The sequence below is a fragment of the Cyanistes caeruleus genome, chromosome 15, assembly GCF_971803275.1.
Source record: "Cyanistes caeruleus chromosome 15, bCyaCae1.hap1.1, whole genome shotgun sequence".
In the NCBI taxonomy this organism is placed as follows: Eukaryota; Metazoa; Chordata; class Aves; order Passeriformes; family Paridae; genus Cyanistes; species Cyanistes caeruleus.
Window position 1 is genome coordinate 2,535,183 of NC_141715.1, and position 15,515 is coordinate 2,550,697.

The 15,515-nt window shown below is 49.4% G+C and overlaps 1 long non-coding RNA gene across 1 annotated transcript in view; it reads left to right on the plus strand.

The window, feature by feature from the left end:
- LOC147650330 (uncharacterized) overlaps positions 1-13,494 on the plus strand; it is a 33,600-nt gene extending 20,106 nt beyond the window's left edge. The window contains exon 4 of the long non-coding RNA XR_015276880.1: positions 12,884-13,494. This is a non-coding gene — a long non-coding RNA (uncharacterized LOC147650330). The remainder of the gene's footprint in view (positions 1-12,883) is intronic.
- Positions 13,495-15,515: the final 2,021 nt, after the last annotated feature.

The following is a 15,515-nucleotide window of genomic DNA, read 5'->3' on the forward strand; positions in this document are numbered from 1 at the left end:
AGGGCCAGCAGTGAGGATTTTTTTTCTCTTTTAAAAGGTGGGAAAGTCATCCAAGGTTTGGTTTTCATGCAGATTCCCTTCTGTTCCCTGCAGGGAATCAGGCTGCCAGTTCAGCTGGGATGAGCTGGTTGTGGGGACGAGGAGGGGAATAAAAAAGTTAATCAAACCTCAGGCAGGAGCACGGTTCTCAAGGCCAACATGCCTGGGATTTCCTTTGCTTTCTTGTGAAATTCCTGAGCTACGTGGTCCCAGGCTAGCTGGTTTGTTTTTTTTTCCATGGCATTTAGAAAACAGGTTCCCAGGCAGGGCCTTTTATTGATTTGATATTCCCATAATACCCACCCAGATCTGAATTTCCAAATGGAGGAAAAATAACTCCAGCCACTACAGCTGAAAGAACGTGAAGCCCTGAACCTGGCCACTGCTGGAGTGGGCTTCCCTCCTGTCTCCCTGTCCCTGACACAGCCCCCAGCCCCAGAAAGGCATGTGGTGCACACACACAGAGCCTGTTCTTTGGGAAATTTGCCTTTGGGAGTGCCCATCCATTACGGGTCAGTGCAGCTGTTCACGTGAAGACAGCTTTAAACTCTCCCAGAAGCTGCTGGCACACATCAGTGGGTGCCTCTCCCTCCATCCCTCGGGCCAGGAGGGAAGTGCTGCCACCTCCTCCAGCCTTGGGGGCCACGGGGGAGAGGCTGGTGGCCCTGGTGGCCCTGCCACACCTCATCCACACGCCCCACACCTCACAGCCTCTGCTGTGGACACTCGGCCCTTGTGCCAGCTCCTTTGCAAACCCTCCTTGCTGCCCCAGGCAGGGCTCTGCCCCTCCTGATGAAACTGCTCTGCATTTTATGAGGTTTGACTTGGAAACAGCAGCTCCCTCCAGCTCTGATTCCATCCATTTCTGCATCAGCTATTGTAAAAGGTTTGAGATGGAATTAACTTTTACTTCCCACTGCAGGCTTCCAGCTCAGGGGCTGTTTTCCTGTGTGTGTCCAGAGAAAAGCTCTCTGTGTTCATGGAGACCCCCAAGTGTCACTTCCCCCCCAGCACTGCTTACTCACCTTCCTTTTATCCCTGCATTAAAACCCTCCTAAGCCTGTTCTGATGGGGTCTGGGTGCCCAAGTCACCAGAAAGTGCAAACATTCCAAGAGAATGTGAGGGTCTGTGTTCCCCAGGACAAACCTTGTGTCCCTGTGGTCATTCCCCCACCCTGTAACTGCAGGAGGGAGAGGAGGCCTTTGAGCTCTTCTGCCTGAAAAATGTTCCCAGGAGCAGGGGACAGCAGTGACAACCCCCCAACATGATCCAGGTCCCAAAAATTCCCTGCACATCCTACTTCTAGTGCACCTCTGCTGGGTGCTGAGGGGACATTGGTGTGAGAGACTGGTGAGGGCAGGGCTCCTGCAGCCCACTGAGAGCTGTCAGCATCCCAGAGTGGGAAAAAAAATGGGCACCAAATAGCCAGGAACTATAGTTCCAAATGTAAAGCAATCCAGTCGTTTCCAGCCAGCGGCTTTCCCCCAGCTGTTCATTTCCAATAGAGAATTATGATCAGTAATTGATACTCTCAGATGTCTCAGAGCAATCCCTAGAGAAGAATGGTCAGGGCAATATATTTTTTTTTCCCAACTCACTGGAAAATTGAGCCCCAGCTGGGGCCAATAAGTGCTTTCATTAAAATACTGATCTTAATCCAAAGCTGAGAATAATGTCTCCTCTGTGCTGCAGCTCTCCCCAGCTCTGACAGGGGCTCTGCTTTTTAACAAGAAATGAAAGAGCATAAATAGACACTTCTCACCATAAAAGCACCGATGTAGGATCCCAGTGAGGGCAATTTCTTTTGGATTGCACCAGTGGAATGTGTTTTTGAGCCTCCCATGTGATGGAGATGGGGTGCACAGGCAGTGATCCTCCTGGATCCATCCTGCTGCACTGCCCATGGATGGTCTCACCAGGCAGAAAATGGGGAGCAGAACTGTTTGTTGGGCTCCAGGCACAGCCAAAGCCATCCCATGATCTCAATACAAGGGTTTGTTTTGTCCTCCCACGTCTTCATTTCCTTCTGGACAACACAGAGAGATTATTGGTAATATTTTCTCATCCAGAGCTTGTCAGAGAGAGGGAATTTGCAAACCACATCTTGAAAGGTTGAAGGGTCTTTCCCCCACTCTCACATAGAGAAAGAGGAGGGACCTCCCCTTCTTTTTCCCAAGGAACAGGGCCTGTGCATCTCCATTTCATTAAGGAAAGGATAAGAGCTTTGTTTTGTGTTTTTCTGACCCTGAGCTCTTTGCAAGGCTGGGTATGAGTTTTGTCCTGATCAAGAGCAGGATCATAAGGCATATCTTGCATCACACAGGATGCCACTCCTCTCCCTCACTTCCCTCCTCTATTTGTCCTGTTCTCTCTCTGTTACCCCTTGAATTTAAAGGTGATCCTGTCCCTGCTCACTTTTTCTGCTTGTTCTGCACAGAGGACTCGGACAGGGACACTCCAGGAGAAGCCTCAGATGTCATGGGAAGAAAGAACCTTGATTTTCCCTGCAAATAAGGTAGACTGGGACTCCCAGCAGAGCCTCCTGCCCATGAATCAGGTTTCAAACCTGTGAAACCTGTGTTTTTTTGGGGGAAGAGCTGCTGTGAGTCCTTGCTGGAGTTCCTGCAAGGAAAGCTCAGCGGCAGGGTCGGATGATTTCTGGTAGCTGCTTTATGAGGAGCAGCTGAACTGCAGGAAGCTTCCCTGAAATGAAACCTCTTTTCTCACCCATTCCCTCTCAGTGTCCAGCTTTCTGCCTCCTGCTTTTCCTGGGAGGGAGATGAAGGACATTCCAGGTAGCAGAGTTAGAAAGGGAAGTGCCCAAAAAGAGAGAATTCTTCAGATATCTCTAAGAACACCTCTGAGGAGTCACACAGCTCTGGGGAGGACTTTAAACTGCTTTAATGAATGGCTGCTCTGGGATTTATTTCCTGCTGGATCTAGGATGTCCTCTTTGAACAGCAGCACCTTCTTGCCCTCACTGGCCAATAAAAGTGAGCAGCCAAGTTCTGTTTCACTGACAGCAAATTGCACGTTATTTCTTAAGAACTGCCCTTCACTCCATTGACACCACTCCTAATCAGTGCTTGATTCTTTTTTAAAATCCTCTTGCTTTATGAAGCTTGATTTAGTTTTAAATTAAGGATGTGACATCTTGTGTGCAGGTTTTGGCTGTCCTTCTGTGGATTTATTTATATGCTTTATAAATTTATGTGTTTTAGCACTGAACCTTTACAAATTAACTGAACTGTGACCTACACTGCCTATTCTCAGGAGGGATAAAAGTAATGCCTGTTTGACAGAGACAGGAGTAGAACTGCAGTTAAAACTAAAGCATTAGAGATGTTCCATGTGGATTTAGGAAACAAAGTGGAAAATACAGAGATTTCACAGCAATTCTAAAACGTTGCACGTAGTCAAAACGAAAATTTTGACATCACAGCTGGGAATTAGTTGCACTCAGAGGCAGACAGAGCACCCCAGAGCCCTGAAGAGCTGCTGCTCCTGCTTCCAGGACTTCCCCACGCTCTGACCACTGCACCCAGCTCTGGCATCATCATTGCCCTCTACCTCACAGCAATCCAGATATTTACCCTTCAAACTAAGCCTGCACATTTATCTTTGCCTGCAGCACCACCTGGCACTTCATCTGCAGGGTCTTCAGGGCAGGATCTGCCTGGCTTGTTTTTTTGGGGAGCCTGCTCCTCTCCGGGAGGGCAGAGGATGCTCCTGTTGGCAGTGCAGGGAGTGTCCCCAGCCCAGCCCTGCTGCCAGCTGCAATCTGCACACTTTCCCAAGCAGCCCGAGGAGGACAAGCCACCCTTTTAGCTTGCACGTAACCCTTTCTGAGCCAGGAAGCCCAGAATAGCAGAGAGAGGGCTTGGCAGCCTCCCCTGTGGGTTAAGAAGGAGCTATTTGTTCTCGTAATTACTTGTCTAGGAGAGGGGTCTGTCTGACAGTGCTTTCCTGCAAAGCATCATGCTTGCCCCAAAGCCAAATAAAACCTCGGTGTAAACCCCTGCCCAGAGAGAAGAAAAGGCAGCTCAGAGGGAGTTTCTGTGAATAAAAAAGCTGTAACCATTTCAAAGCATCTCTTGTGCATCAAGTGAGCTGATCCCTAATATCTCACGTGCCTAAAATATTCCTAAAATCCAGGGACAGGCCCAGATAGGGGGTGGTTTCCCTTCCCTTTACTAAGATTTTTTATCTCTGTGTATCAGACCCTCTCCCACCTTGCTCCACTGCCCACCCTGTGGAATTCCTGACGCTTTTCCCAAGCCATGCCAGCACTGAAAACCCATATTCCCTCCCCAGACAGGAGCTGCCTTTGGGCAGGAGGGATCAGGCCCTCTTCTCTTGGCTTTTCCCACAGATGCAGTGCTGGGATGGCTGAGAGCAGCTTGGGCAGAGTGGCTGGTAATTGTGGCTTTGGGGTTTTGTGTTACCCACGGGCTAATCCCGTGCAATCTTCTCAGGTTTCCAAGGTTTAGCCCAAGCCAGACTGTCCGTTCTCCCACTCCCTCCAGGATCTGGTGATGACATTTGGCTTTTTCTCTGGGAAGGGGCATTTCACCACAGTCCTGATCTCTGCCAGACCGCCAGGCATCTGCAGAAGTGAGGGTTGGGCAAGTGTCTCTTGATTCCAGAGGTTTTCTTTTGTTATTTCATCCACTTGAATCACTTTAACATCATTTCCAGTAACAAATGCACCTAATTAATGGGTAGAAGGATTATTGCCCTCTGTGGTGCATGGTCTGAATTGCTCAGCTGTGTCCCACAGCTGTGTGCTCGAGGTCAAGGGAAATCAACGGTGAGGTCAGGTTTGTGTTTTTGGGACACACAGACCTGAGTTCTTGGAGAGCCACTGCTGTGAAATCCAGAGTGGCTGTGGCATCCTGAGTTTCCCAGGTCAGAGTAGAGAACCTGTTGGAAATTCAGGAAGAGAAACAGCATCCTGACCTCCCTGAGGTTACACTTCTGTTGGAAAATTCTCTGTGACTTGAGAACACACAGGCAGCAGGTGCACTGTTTGGCCAAGACAGAGTTAGGGGCTAGAGTAAGGCCCCTGAACACTGAGAGATGGCTTTTGCAATTTTTCAACCTCTTTTTTTTGTTCCCCTGGTATTTCCTATGGAAGAAATTTTCCTCCCTTCACTCTGCAGCTCTCTGAAGTGAGGCCAGCACAGCACATGCACACAAGGTGCCTGGAGCTGCCCAGTATTTGAGGACCTGGAAGGGGGAAGGTGCCTGGTGACCTGATAGCGGTCTCAAGTTAATATAATTTCTGCTTTCCTTGGCTTCTGTGAAATGTTTGGTGGAAAAATAACAACTGGGCCAAATCCCATTATTTCACATCAAGGTAATCAAAGTGGTCACTTCACTGGCTGCTTCAGAATGAGCTATTTCCTCCCTGAATTAGCCAGGTCAGCCTTCAGTTTCTCTCCTCTTTGAAGAGCAAGTGGGTTGGGGGCTGCATGTCCAGATAAAACACCTTCAAACTGAGCTGGGCACAGACTTCTGAAGATATTTGGCTTCATTGTGTGCCAGAGGCAAAGCAACCCCAGCAATTGATTCATTGAGGGGGTGTGTGGGAGGACAGTGCAAAAGAAAGAAAATGATGGGCCTCAAACTGATAGACAGGAAAATTTTGAGGGCCTCTGAGGAATGCTTCAAATAAACATTAAAAAATTTGGATTAATATTTTGGACATTGTGGTACAAAGCTGAAAAAAATTCTCTCTATTTGTCAGTTTGTTTCTACAATCTTTTGATCAGCTTTTCTGTTTAGATTTGTGAGGTTTTGTCACTGATAAGTTGTAAACTGTTTATTTCTGTGTCCCAGAAACCTTTTGTCCCCTTCAGAATGAGCTTCCCCCCTTTTCTCCAGGAAAGGATATAATTTCTCCTGCTAATCACACGAGATCAGGTTGCCACACTGGTTTGGTTACAGGATTATGTTTTCAGACACCTATCATAGGATTTTTGTGCCTCATTTTCCTTTTCCATGTATTAATTCTCCCTGCTGCAACTGGGCAGAGGTGGATGCTGTTGGTGGAGGTGTTTAGCTCTCATGAAGGGCTTCAGGATTCACTGATGGATCATCTCTTCTGAGATGGAAATAACCCTTGGCACATCTCGTGTTTCATAAGAGAAGGATATGATTTTTCTTAGCTTATAGGTCTCCAGAAAGGAGCCTCTCATTATAATTATTTAGACTCCCAGCCTAAAAGAAAGACAAAAGCTGTTATTCAATATTTTGTTAAAAGGTTTCCATTGTAGTCTCTGGTCTGTAAGCAAACTCTGCTTGCTGGGAATGCCCATGTTTTAGTGAGGTCTGTGCTTTTAAACCTACACTTATTTCAGGAGCTGTGTCTGGAGAGCATCCCAGCCCTTCAGAGCTGAGGTGTGCTCAGCTCAGTGGTGCAGCTTCAGCTCCTTATGGCACTGAAACCCTCCAAGGACACACTTCCTCCATCCCAGGAGGTGCTGTGCTACGAAGGGATCAGCCTGTTGGGATGGAATTTGGCCTTTTGTCAAGGTTAATGTTGTAGAGGAGGCTGGAGGATTTTGGAGGGAGATTTTCTGCTGTGCTGGGCACAGATGGTGGCTGGTTCAGGATGAAGAGGAGGGTGGGTGGCTCATCAGTGAGTGGCTGATCTTGTTTGTAGCAGAGTTAAAGAGATTCACCATCCCTTTTAGGATGAAAACTCCCCAAATCCTTGCCTTTCCAGGGGACTGGTCCTTAAAAAACCCTCTCCTGCTTTTTGTGGCCGTGGTTTCCAACTGGCTTTCTGTGTTTGCTCCACGTTGGACGGGCAGTGCTGAGTGCTGTGACTGCAGAGCTGGCAGGGCAGTGCCCAGACAGCCCCTGAGCAGGAGCTTAATGCCTGTGCAGGTACAGAATGTATTTATAGCTGAATGCACAGTCTGTGTGTGTGCACGTGCGTGCCTGGGAAAGTTTCAGAGGCAGGGGATAATGCATCTCAATTACACCCCCGTCTGGAGCTACAGCCCTGCTCAGGAATGGAAAAGCTGCAAAGAATCCACTGAGGTTAAAAACACCATTTGGTTTCCCTCGCCAGAGGGACACTCATCAATATCTCTCTCTGTTAACAGCAGAGGGTTAAAGCCTTGGCAGTGCTCTCAGCCACCAGATGCAGGCAGAGTTCAGATGCAGGCAGAGGTTTTTTTGTGAAAGGCGATTTCATTGCTGCTGGGTTAAAGCTCCAATTTTGCCTGACGCTGCAAGTTTCTTGAAGGCAGGAAAGAAGTGCACAGACTGCTGGCTCTTCCCCTTCGTACGTGTCCTGTGGATGAACTGGCCTCATGTTTTATCCCACTCAAGACAGATTTCTTTACAATTCACTCCCCACTTGACCACACGTGGAATCTTGGATGGCCTGAGGTGAGGGGCTGGTGCTTTGGTGTTTGTGCTGCACCCTGGGCAGTGCCCTGCTCTCCACGGTCACTGTGGTGGAGGAACTGGCAGAGAAGTTCTGAGAGCAGCTTCATCATCTCACACATCTCACATCTCTCACATCTCACATCTCACACATGCTCTGAGCAGCTGAGCTGACCTCAGGAGGAGGGTCCTTACTCAACCTTGAGCTTTTCCCTGCCTCAGGCTTAGAAGCAACCTTGGCACTGCTGAATCCCATTTCTTCCCCTGATGCATCTCTAACAATTAATCACATTTTCTCTCTCTGCCTGACAAAGGACACTCCCTCCCAGAGCAGATTTCTTCAGCACAGACCTGCTGTGCTGCTCAACTCTGCCTCTTTAAAACTCAAGCTACTTCCCCGAGGTTACACAGCAACTCCCTGGCTTCACTAAGTGACTGAAACACCCCTGATTGAGCGGTGGTTGTATTCCCATCTCCTCGCTGAGGAATTTTCTCTGTCTGACACCCCCAGCCCCCTCCAGCTGCCCAAGGGGCTGCACAGCACAGCTGGGAACACCTGGCCCTGCTCCTCGGGGGCTCTGCAGCCCAAGCAGGGACATCTGCTCCGAGCTGGGAGCTGGCACCAGCAGGGGTTTGGTCTTGGAAGGAAGATATTTACTTTGTACAGCTTCTCTGTAAACCAGCATTGGCTGGAGAAGCCCAGCAATCCAATTTAGTCTAGGAACAGCAGAGCATGCCAGTTCCTCTGGAAGAGCCCCCCCAGTCCAGCTGGTTACTTGGACAATAACTTTCCTACAGGAGGGAAAAAAGATGCTTTATTCCTTCCTCTTGGTCATCCCTGCTCCACAGCACTGTACAATTGTCTGTGTCTCACATGTCAGGAGAACAAACCCTTTCAGTTCTGTGGAAATGAAGGAATTTGCATCCAGGAGGAAGCTCTCCTCAGGATAATTTCTGTTCTTCTCAGCAGGACCTGCTGCAGAAATCTCTCGAAGCTGCTGCCCTGTGCCAGCCATGGCTAAACTCGAACTAAGCCCTGCTGCAGGCTCTGCTTTTCCAGAGTGAGGCTCAGCCAGCTGGTCCTGATGGCAGAGCAAGGGTTGGGACTGAGTGTGAGGATGGAAGGTTTATATGAGACCTTTAATAAGGAAAGACCCAGCTCTGAGTGTGTGTGAGTGGCCCTGGTGACAGGAATGTGCCAGGCAGGGATCTCATCACACTGGGAAGGACCAGAGCAGGTGCTCCACAGAGCTGGAGCCTCCACCCCCTGTCACAAGCCCAGAGCAGATCTCCCAGGAGTTATGAAGTGCCTGTCCCATGTTTGGTGCCCTGTCTCAGGGCAGTCCCTGGTCTCCCAGGGAGCTGCTGGCCTGTGCTGTGGCAGAGCAAGAGGGGCTGAGGGCAGTGCCAGAGCTGGCAGAGGGATGGAGAGCACAATGGGGATCCCTGAATGGGGAGCACAGAGCCAGAGGGGTGCCCTGGGCAGGGACTCCTCAGGGGGAGCTTGAAGCCCTGAACAGTGACAAGTTTCACCTATCCTGTGTCTCCAGTAAGAATTTTGGGGATTTCACAAGGCTGGACACAGGCAGGAGCAGGGTGTGGGTGTCCTGCCAGAGTGACCACGTGCCCTGAGGACACACTGCTGCCCAGACCCTGCAGGGCACCTCGGGGCTCTGTTTGGACTTTCTCAGTTCAGAGCACACCTGCCTGGCTGGAAAAACCTGACTGCAGGCTGGGGGATTCCAGGAGAGGCTGTGACACCTCATCCAAACCCCCTGGAATGCAGCAGGGGGCTCATCCAGGTCGGGCTGGAGGGCAGGAGCAGCTTTGCAGCGGGCTGTGCTGCTCCAGGGGCTGACCTGGGGCACAGGGATGTGGCTGGAGCTCCTGGGATGGGGCCAGGAGCAGCAGGGCAGGGTTTGGGTGCCCTGTGGGGACCATACAGCGCCTGCCTGTGCTCAGTTTGGCTCTGCACAGAGCTGACGTCTCCTGGTTTGTGTCACATTATGCATTATGTGATAATTATAAAAATGTGAAAATAGAACTCGCAGTACCAAGCAGGCAGCACGCAGCTTTGAGTGGTGCCATGTGTGTTTTCCTGCTTCCCCTGCGAGGATAAATGGCCCTTTTAGAAAAGAGCCTCGTGTTTGGTTTAAGTTTCTCATTACTCCATAGGAGTTCTTCCTTGTTGGGCTCTTGGAGCAGGATTAGCTGGCAATGGGTGGCACACTTAGTTCCCTTGGTACATGGTGATCCAGCTCTGCTTTCAAAAGGGCTCAGGGCTGCTGCAGTTGCTTCTTATTTCCTGCCAAGTGCCCAAGGGGGGCTGATGTGAGCCAGTGGAAATGCTGGGTCCATCCTGGCATGGATGTGATGGGATGAACTGTGGTTTGCCATTTGTTCCTCCCAATTACCCACACAAAGCCAGGTCCCCTCTGAGCCAGCTCCTTGGGGAAATTGTTCATTTTCTCTTACTGGGTGGCACTGGTTTGTTTTTCAGCACGGGTTTCCTGTTTTGTTGGCAGCTTCCAAGGCCAGTGTGGAGAAGGAGAAGCAGCTTTGGATGTGCTGTGTGTGGGGATGAACCTTCCTGTGGTCCCAGCAGACAATGGGATGTGCTGGTCTGTGTCACCACGGCACAGAGGGAGCAGCAGGTGCTGCACCCACCCCCCAGAGCTCTGGGGGCTCCTCTCCTGCCTCTCAGAAATCACAGAATGCTTTAGGGTTGGAAGAGACCTTAAAACTCATCTCATTCCCAATCTTCTTTTTATTTCCCATCCATTTCTACAGTGGCCTCTCACCCCCTCTGTCAAAATCACCACTTTTAAGACTTCTCTTTAAACCTGCAATCACAGCCAGAGGTATTATTATTATTTCCAAGATAAGAAGAGGGGGCTGGAGCATCCTTTAACCAGCACCAAGTTAACAGAATATATTGGTGTTTGTACTGTGGGTTATTTAATGAGGAACATGGCCTGTTTATTTGGTTTCTGGAGGAGTATTGACCTGTACAACAGCCAGGAGAGTTTTCATTTAGTACCTGTTCCCCTATGTAAAAAAATACAGATTTTTTGCTGTGAGCTCTCATTTAAACTCATGGGGTTTTTTCCTGGATAAAATCAGGGGAGCCCTTTGGGAGCTGAGAGTGAGCTATGAAGAAGGAAGAGAAGAAGGAGCTGATGTTTCCAGATTTTGAAATCTAGATCTTGTTTTTAGACCTTGGAAGTGATGGGAATGAGCACTGAGAATAGGGCTGTGCACTGCTGGGCTCCTTCAGGTGAGAAGGAATCCCTTACATTGGGAGAACAGGAGCAAGGCTGGCTCCCAACAGAATCCCCTTCTGCTCCAGCCAGAGGATCTGGTTACAGAGAAAACCTCCCTGGATGTGCTGGGCTTGTGTTACAGACAAGGGGGACCCCTTCTTTCCGAGCTGGGCTCAGTTTCTGTTGGCACAAATTCCCTGTTGTCCTGGATAAACCCTTGTCAGGAGCTGCCCTGGGAATGAGCAGAGCTTCAGGGGGAAAAACTGGGAGCTGGAAGGGCTCCTGAGCCTGTTCAGTGCTCACCTGCAGGAGGGAGCTGTGCCCCTCCTGGGTGCTGTAACAGGTCAGGGAAGTGCTTGGCTTTCCCTGGATTTGGGTGGGATGGACACTCATTGGAAGCATCAAGAAAGGAGAACCTTGGGGCAGCATCCAGCTCCTGGGCTGCTCCTGGCATCATCACTGCCATGGTTTGGTTGAGGTGTTAGGGCTGGGTTGGACTCGATGATCTTGGAGGTCTCTTCCAGCCTGGTGATTCTGTGATCCCAGGCCAGGGAGGCAGAGCTCTCCTGGAGGGCAGGAGGAAGATGAGCCACCTGCGCTCCATCCTCCTGTGCCTCCCATCACTCTCATCCCACTTCCCTCTTTCTGGACAGAAATGGTGATTCAAGGATTATATTTCAAGTGTTAAGAGTGAAAAATTCACCACTGATTATCAGGTTGTGATACAGCCCAGCAAGGACAGGGGCTGTGCAGCTCTGAGCAGCAGAGGGGAGGAGGAGCAGGACATCCACAGGGATCACAAGCCTTTGTGTGCCACTGGGGCCATTCTCTGCCTTCTGAAATCCAAGGGCTGACCTGTTTCTTTCTAAGACTGACCAAAAAAACCCCCAGTGTTATGCTTTTATTCAGGAACAGCAGGGATGAGGAGAGGAAGAGGGCAGATACTCCCTGAGATGCTGCTCAGGCTCTTGTGCCTTTGGGATCTCTCTGCTTTTTGCTTCCCTCTGTGGACTCCTCCTTTCACCCAGAGCCTGCTGCACCCACCCTGGCCCTGAATCTCATCCCAAAATCAAAGCTATCTGCAGAACCTTTGGGTGGGACGCTTTGAGTGTCACAATTCAGTTTCTTCTAAAAACTGGGGGAAAAAAAATTTCCCTTTATTCAGAATCTCCCTTTGTTGTTTTGAGTTTTCTGTTCCACGCAGGCCCCGTGTGCCTTTGCAGTATCGAGAGGAGGATTCCAGGTACAGACCAGTTCAATAAATATACTCCCTGGTTTCTTTTTTAGAATTCCTAAAATACAGGCAATATGTCATTGTCAGGAGACAGCGATTCTCTTCAGATCTGTGGGCTGATTACCTGAAAGGGGTTTTTTTAATATATATATATATATAAAAAAAATAATTATTTGAGGGAAGGAGAAGCAGCATTATAAAGGATTTTAAAGCAGGTACGATCTTCCTACCCACTGATGTAGGAAGCTGATATGTCATATGTGTGAAAACAAATGAGAACTTAACAAGGGGAGGGGATAATGACTCAAGAGAAGTTTTTGCTTGTTACGCAACCAGAAATCCCAGGACCTCAGAAATATTTGAAAGTATCCCATTTCCCCCTCTTCTCTCAAAAAATAAGCAATCCCTCCTTTTTAGCATCCAGTCCAGAGGTAATCCAGTGCTGTCTTGCAATTTGAAACTGCACCTTGGGTGTTATCTGGGCTGAAATATTTGTGTGTCGCACAATTTTTAAACAAGTTGAGGGGAGGGAAATAAAACGCTGAGATTTATTTCTTTTTTTCTTTTTTAAGAAATATCATTCTCTGGTAGTGTTCTTTGCACTTTCTGATTTGTTGCCACCCTTAGGACGTGGAGGTCCAGGATAAAAGGCACATGTGGGGCTTTGTGATGGGTAAAAGGTGGAATTTCCTCCTCCTAATGGAGCAGAGAGCGCTGGGATGAGTGAAGGGATGAAAAAGGGTTATTGATAACACCGATAAAATGTTATTGATAAACTGTCATTGATAACACTGATAAAATGTTATTGATAATGCTGATAAAATGTTATTGATAATCCTTATAAAGTGCTATTGATAACCTGCTATTGATATGACTGATAACATGTTATTGATAATGCTTATAAAGTGTTATTGATAAACTGCCCTTGCACACCATCCCTTTCAGGGCTGCAGCCACTCTGCTGTGCCAGCACACAGAGAAGGATGTGACACCGTTTTTCCAGAGTGATTACTGTGGTTTAAAAGAAGCCAGCGCTGCCAGGAGAGCAGAGGGCGGATCCGAGATAAGGACCCGTGGGCAGTGAAGCTGCTGAAATGATGGTTCAGGCTGGTGCCAGACGTGACAGAGAGCAGGGTCTGAAGCTCATCTCCACTTGTTCTGAGTGAAACCCTTCAGCCAGAGTGCCAGAGTGAGTTCTCACCTCCGGGGACAGCTGAGTGTGGTCCCCAAAGCTGTCATCAGGTGTGGCCAGCAGGGCAGGAGAAGGTTTTCAAGGCATTGCTGGAGGTGCTGGCTCTAAGCACAGGGTAGCACAAGATGTTTGCTCTGTGCTGCTGCTGCAAGTTATGTTTAGCCTCTTGGAAATATTCCCAGCCCACCAGGAGTCATTTCTGACTAACAGGCACCCCTTAATCTGTCTCTAATCCCCCCCTATAATTTTACACCTCTTTAGCCTCATCCAAATAAAAACCCTCAGTTGCTTAAGTAACGATTGATGAGGCTTTGCATCTCTGCTGGGAAATAAATATTATAATCTCCTTTTCTAAACAAGCAAACTGTCCCTTGATGAGGCAAGTGAGTTCTCAAGTGAGGGTGGAGCAGGTCTGACAGCAGCTGCTCTGCCAGTGCCCTGAACCAGCCATAAAACCCCCAGAGAGGACAGACACCAGCGCCTCCCGAGAGAGCTCATCCCCATGGGCTGCTTGCAGTGCTGGGAGCACTTCTGGGCCATCTGTGGAAGGGGAGAAACAGACAAACAGCCCCTGATCCTGCTGCTGTAAACGTTCCTTGTGCATTCCTGATGTTGGGAAATGCTTGTGAAAACAGAACCCTCCAGGGCTGCCCCGAGTGTGGCACCTCAGCAAGCTGTAAAACGCCCCTGGCTCGTTTGCAATGTGATTTAAACACCCCCAAAGGTACAGAAACCTCCTGATGGCACAGCAGCCTGTGTGTGTTGGGAGCCAGGGCAGGATGGCCCAGCTGGGCTCCACCAGGGACTCTCTGCCCAGGAGCTTTGCCAAGAGGTCTCTTTTCAATCACGATGCCTTCAGTTTTCGGTTCCTCCCTTCTTTGGTGTGTGCCTTTTATTCAGGGTTACCAGGATCTTTTCACAGAGTGACAAAGACACAACAATCCTATTCCAGTTGAGGACTCAAGGACAATTTTTTCAAACTTCAGGCTCAAAGTATAAACAACGTGTAAAGGAGGGTGGGCAAGTGGGAGTCTTGTGTGCAAATGGACCAAACATATAAAAATCAGAGATCTCATGACCAGGCTCTCCTTTTACTTCCATCTTGGAGCCATCCAGGCAGAGCCCTGACTTCAGCACTGCAGGGTAGGGCCTTTGAAGGCCTCAATAAATATCCTTTATTCCTCTTAGCTCCATCTAGCCTCTGCTCCAGCTCCTCAAGGTATCCATCCGACCATCACAACGTGGCCCCTCTCCCCTGGCACCGGGAAAGAACAGCTCAGATTCTCCCTCAGATGTTCTGCAGAGCTCCTGGAATGAGGGGTGAGCCGTGGTTTTGTGGGACCCTCAGCTCCCACAGAAGCTGGGCCCTGTTTTCACCCACTGTGGAAAACGCCAGGAAAAGCTGCAAGAGAAACCCTCCAGCTGTGTTTCCTGGACAGCAGAGAGCTGCAGTCTTGGAAGGAGAGCAGTGAATCCAGCTGTGCCCATGGGCACTCCCTGTGAATAGCTGAGCGTGGATGGGAGCAGCAGGAGCTGTTGGACACCAGGAAATTCACCATTCCCAAATCTGAGGATAACTGAAGAGGCCTCAATGCTGCACATTTCCATTTTGTTTGCCTTGATAACCCAGCAGAAGGTGGGCAAGGGAAAGGATTTGGGGGCTGGCAAACCAAATTCTCCCTCCTGGTTTCATCACCTGAATCCTTAGGTCAAAAAGCTGAGGGAAGGATTCAGCCTCCTTGTAGAAAAGTTTTCTGCTGTGGTGGTTTCCTTTGTGCAGCGCAGAAGGGCTGGCAGGAAAATCAGCTGTTAAATTGGTGGTGGCTGGCAAACCTCTCTGCAGCACAGAACTTGTTCCAGCAATCAGGATCTGGGAATCAACTGCCTGGGGATGCTCAGCTCACAGAAAACACAGCAGAGAGGACGTAGCCCCCCAAAAAGGGCCACATTTACAGGAGTTCTCCCCTTTGGCAGTTCTCTAAGGGTGGAAGTCATGAGCTAAAGCAGGGGTGGACGTGCCCCTGAGCATGCAGGGAGCAGAGCAAGCAAATCCCAGGGGCGTTCTGCCAGTGCCTGCTCTATTCAGAAGGGGCTGCCTGTTCAATCAGTGACTTCCAGTGATTTATGGAGGGCTGGTTCAGTGTCCCTTGAAGTCAATGGGAGCCTTTTGATGTCAGGAGCCTTCAGCTGGAGCCACAGCCTGGCCATTCCTGCAGCATCTGGGTACTGGCAAGCGAGGCAGGGCTGAAAGGGAAAAGCCTTCCCTCGGACAGGAGCCTGGCTCAAAGTGTTTCTCTGAGCCCTGAAATGCACAACCTGTTGCTTTTTTTGGGGAGCTGTTCTGGGCTGTGTTTTGTTTTTAAGGGACAGTCTGTTCTCAGGGCT